The sequence below is a fragment of the Capsicum annuum genome, chromosome 2 (assembly GCF_002878395.1).
Source record: "Capsicum annuum cultivar UCD-10X-F1 chromosome 2, UCD10Xv1.1, whole genome shotgun sequence".
Lineage (NCBI taxonomy): Eukaryota > Viridiplantae > Streptophyta > Magnoliopsida > Solanales > Solanaceae > Capsicum > Capsicum annuum.
The window spans coordinates 56,377,493-56,382,786 of record NC_061112.1 but is presented as its reverse complement, the minus strand read 5'-3'; the positions used below and the strand labels follow the sequence as shown (position 1 = coordinate 56,382,786).

General features: G+C 41.5%; 1 non-coding gene across 1 annotated transcript; it reads left to right on the top strand.

Moving 5' to 3' along the window:
* Nucleotides 1–3,322, top strand: LOC124896468. The gene has a single exon (XR_007052830.1). It is a non-coding gene; the product is annotated as a 28S ribosomal RNA (ribosomal RNA).
* The last annotated feature ends 1,972 nt before the right edge of the window (nucleotides 3,323–5,294 follow it).

Sequence of the window (5,294 nt, the reverse complement as noted above, 5' to 3'; positions counted from 1 at the left end):
TTACAAGGATTCCCTTAGTAACGGCGAGCGAAAAAAGAATAGCCCAGCCTTAGAATCGGGCGGCTTCGCCACCCTAATTGTAGTCTGTAGAAGCGTGCTCAGCGGCGGACCGAGCCCAAGTTCTTTGGAAGGGGGCGCCAAAGAATGTGAGAGCCCCATTGTGCCCAGACCCTATCACACCATGAGATGCTATCTACGAGTCGGGTTGTTTGGTAATGCAACACAAATAGGGCGATGAATTCCGTCCAAGGCTAAATACAAGCGAGAGACCGATAGCAAACCAGTACAGTGAGGGAAAGATGAAAAGAACTTTGAAAATAGTGTCAAAAAGTGCTTGAAATTGTCAGGAGGAAAGTGGATGGGGGCCAGAGATGCACCTCGATCAGATGTAGAACAACGACAACCTGGTCTGCCGATCGACTTGGGGTGTAAACCAGCGTGGATTGTGGGGTACCAAAGCCAAGGCTCTCGATATGCTAAAAGAATTCTGTCTCTTTGATTATGGTTAGCAGCGCTCTCCTCTGGTGTGCTTCGACATCTTCACACTCCGAATACTGGTCAGTAGGCTCCACATTCGACCAGTCTTGAAACACAAACCTAGGAGTCTAACATGTGTGCGAGTCAACAGGCGAGTAAACTCGTAAGGTGTAAGGAAACTGATTGGTTTGATCCCCTTGAAGGGTGCACCGCCGACCAACCTTGATCTTATGAGAAGGGTTTGAGTGTGAGCATACCTATTGGGACCCGAAATATGGTGAACTATGCCTGAGTGGGACAAAGCCAGAGAAAACTCTGGTGGTGGTGTGTACCGATACTGACATACAAATAATTTTTCTGACTTGGGTATAGGGGCGAAAGACTAATTGAACCGTCTAGTAGATGGTTCTCTCCGAAGTTTCCCTCAGGATAGTTGGAGATCTCATGCAAGTTCTATCGGGTAAACCCAATGATTAGAGGCATCAGTGGCACAACACCCTCGACTTATTCTCAAACTTTAAAAAGGTAGGATGACACGACGGCTTTGTTGAGCCGTGCCACAAAATCAAGAGCTCTAAGTAGGCTATATTTGGTAAGAAGAACCAGTGATACGGGATGAACTGGAAGTCGAGTTACGGTATGAAACTGTGCGCTAACCTAGATCCCACAAAGGGTGTTGGTCAATTAAGATAATAGGATGGTGGTCATGGAAGTTGAAATACGCTATGGATTGTGTAACAACTCACCTGCCGTATCAACTAGCCCCGAAAATGAATGGCGCATAAGCGCATGACCTACACCCAGCCATCGAGCCAAGTGCTATGTCCCGATGAGTAAGAAGGAATGACGGTCACCACAAAACCTTGGGCGCGAGCCCGAGCGCGAACAGTTGTCAGTGCAGATCTTGGTGGTAGTAACAAATATTAAAATGAGAAATTTGAAGGTCGAAGAAGGGAAAGGTTCTATGTTCACGACACTTGCACATGGGTTAGTTGATCCTAAGGGTTGGGGGAACCCTGATAGATAACACATTATGCATATACTCTGAAAGGGAATCAGGTTAAAATTTCTGAACCGGGACATGGCGGTCGACGATAATGTTAGGAAGTCTAGAGACATTGGTGGAAGCCTCGGGAAGAGTTATCTTTTCTTTTTAACAGTCTTCCCACCCTGGAATCGGCTCAGCCAGAGGTAGGGTCTAGCGGCTGGAAGAGAACCACACGTCGTGTGGTGTCTGGTGTGCTCCCGACGGCCCTTGAAAATCTGGAGAACCAAATATCGTCTATGTCTGGTCGTACTCATAACTGCATCAAGTCTCTAAGGTGAACAACCTCTGGTCGATGGAATAATGTAGGCAAGAATAGTCAGCAAAATGGATCCATAACTTTGGGAAAAGAATTAGATGTGAGGGATAGTCACGGTGGTCCCAGTCCAAAACCCATCGGTTGTCAGTGGACTACTTGAGCTACTCCCACAGTGAGAGAAGGTTACCACGGGCTGACCGGGGGACGAACTGGGAATGGTTTCTTTAGGTGACTTCCCCGCGCGTCGAACAGCTAACTTAGAACTAGTACAAACAAGGGAAATCCAACTGTTTAATTAAAACAAAGCATTGTGATGGTCCCAAAGAATGTTCATGCAATGTGATATCTTCCCAGTGCTCTGAATGTCAAAGTGAAGAAATTCAACCAAGCACAGGTTAACAGGGAGAGTAACTATGACTCTCTTAAGGTTGCCAAATGACTCTTCATGTAATTAGTGACACGCATGAATAGATTAACGAGATTCCCACTGTCCCTGTCTACAGTCCAGCAAAACCACAACAAAGGGAATAGGTTTGGCAGAATCAGCGGGGAAAGAAGACCCTGTTGATCTTGACTCTAGTTTGACCTTGTGAAATGTCTTGAGAGGTGTAGTATAAGTGGGAGCCGAAAGGCGAAAGTGAGATACCACTACTTTTAACATTATTTTTCTTATTCTATGAATCGAAAATCGGGCACTGCCCCTCTTTTTGGACCTAAGGCTTACTTTGCGGGCCGATCAGGGTGAAAGACATTGTCAGGTAGGGAGTTTATTGGGGAGGTATATCTATTAAAAGAAAACATAGGTGTCCTAAGATGAGCTCAACGAGAACAAAAATCTCATATGTAATAGAAGGTTAAAAGGTCATTTGATTCTAATTTCTAGTACGAATACGAACCGTGAGAGCGTGGTCTAACGATCTTTTAGATCGGTTAAATTTAAAGCTAGACGTGTCAGAAAAGTTACCACAGGGATAACTGGCTTGTGGCAGCCAAACGTTCATAGAGATATTGGTTTTTGATCCTTCGATGTTGGCTCTTCCTATCATTGTAATGCAGAATTCACCAAGTGTTGGATTGTTCACCATCCAATAGAGAATGTGAGCTGGGTTTAGACCATCGTGATAAAGGTTAATTTTACCCTACTAATGACAGTGTCGCAATAGTAATTCAACCTAGTATGAGAGGAACTATTGATTCACATAATTGGTCATCACATTTGGTTGAAAAGCCAATGGCACGAAGCTACTATGTGCTGGATTATGAATGAACACCTCTAAGTCAAAATTTGGGCTAGAAGAGATATATGCACCCGTCGTTTGCTTCTCGAACCATATCAAGGACCTCGACCTCAAAGGGCACGTGTTGTTGGCTAAGCCATCGCGGTAGAAGGGTCGTAATGTCCTCCTTGAAGTACAATTTCCATCGAGTAGTGGGTAGTATTCTTTGTAGATAACATAATTACACAATGGGTGATTATAAGTGGCAGAGTGGCCTTACTGTAATGATCCAGTGAGATTCATCCCTTTGTCACTCTGGTTCGTACCCCCCATCCAATTCAATTATTTTTCCATCCATCTCCAAAGGAGGTTTGTGCATCCGTCCTTGGAAAATCCCACTAAGTGTTGTGATTTCACCTCACCCTCAAGCATGCTGCGAAATTGATACACCCAAATTACACCACTCTTATGAGAGAGTAAGTGATCATTTTCATATATAGAACCTAAATGGGTTGGGTGCCGAATCCCACATAGAATATCGAGTTAAATAAGTATTATGACTATTATTAGACTGTTGACCTAAGGTTTCAAAGTAAAAGAGAGTTTGTATATGTTAACAAAAAATTTTCATATTTATATCACACAAGGTCCGGCTACTGAGAGTTAATGTAGATGTAATTTCAATGAGAGTGAATTAACTAGAGTTATGCTCACCAAGAAATTCTAATAGTTAGGGTTGTGAGTTTGTGCACGAATTCTAACTTATGTGTTCAATTGCAAGAATTATTGAATTCTAAGAATTACTCACGTGTTTCTCAACCTAATGAGTGTTTCACCCTTTACTTCTCTCGAACTTAAAGGATTCATGCATTATTCAATAACACATTTTTGAGGGTTGATCCTATTAAGGCATCAACTCGTTAACCCAAAGGGTAAACCTATGGAGTTCATATGAATCACTTTTTTTCCCCACATCCTCTTTCTTGTCAGACAAGTAGTGTTCATGGGCTCACTTCTCAAGTTTGCAACCAAGAGATGTCATTCTAATGAAGAAAGATTCATGCAATTTTGATAGATGTTAGAAATCAAACAATTCACAAACCTAAAATAGTTTTCTTCATCTAGGCTCTCATAACCCTAGTTATGGGAGTTGAGCAACTTATCTCCATATAAGAAATCAAAGATATATTGATGTTCATAAATGGCTCCAAGATAGTACTTACAAAATTCACAATATTGTTCTTCTCAATCTTCAATGGAAAATATAAAAACTAATAATCAGTTGTCAATCTCTAGATTAAAATCTAAATGAAAAGTGTTACATAGCTCTCAATAGAGGAGAAAGTATGAAACTAATGACCAAAGATATAGAATAAACCCTAATACATGGTATTTATATTTTTCCAGAACTGAAATTTTAAAATTTGAACTCGGAGTTGCCGCTTCCTGCTCGACGGGTTGATTGACAGTTTATCGATGAGGCAACAGTCCATCAAATAGACCATCGCTGGAGCACCAGTGAGTCTATGTTCTATTTCTGTGTGACAGGTAGGGTGACTTCGTCGCAGGGCCGACGATTCGTCGCCTGGACTATCGCATGACATCAAGTGTTTTCTTATTCTATTTATTGGTGATAGTTTAGGCCAACGGTTTGTCGCAGAGTCGATGGTCCAATTCCTGGACCATTGTAGGCTGTCCAGTGTCACTGTCTTCTGTTTTGGGTGTTGGTTCAGACCGATGATTCATCAAAAGGTAGACAGTCCATCACCTAAGCCGTCGATGATCTTTTTTATTTGTTTTTCCCTTTTTATCCAAGTTATCCTTTACACTCAGCTCATATCCTGAAAACAATAAAGTACACTATAAAATATAATAATAGTTACTTGAAAACACACAATTATCCTAAGAAAAAGGCCTAAAATGTTTCGTCAAAAGCCGGAACATCAACACCCTGTACTTAAGGTAATTTCTTGTCCTCAAGCAACTCAACACCAAGATACATATATGAACAACATCATGATGGGCACTCAAAATTCATAACAACACAGCTATATAATCATTTAACTACCCATTCGGCTAAGTGCTCTAACATATAAGGATCTATAACTGGCATCAACTACTGCTTAGAATATTTATAGTCACAGATATAATACCCCAAAGGAATCAGTAGTCTACAGATAACTGTCATGCCCTTACAACTAATGAAGTCTACCTCTCCTTATATATTATCAATCTATGGACAAAACTAATACTCTCACTCTTAGAACAAAAGTTACAAACGTAGCGCACACCCATA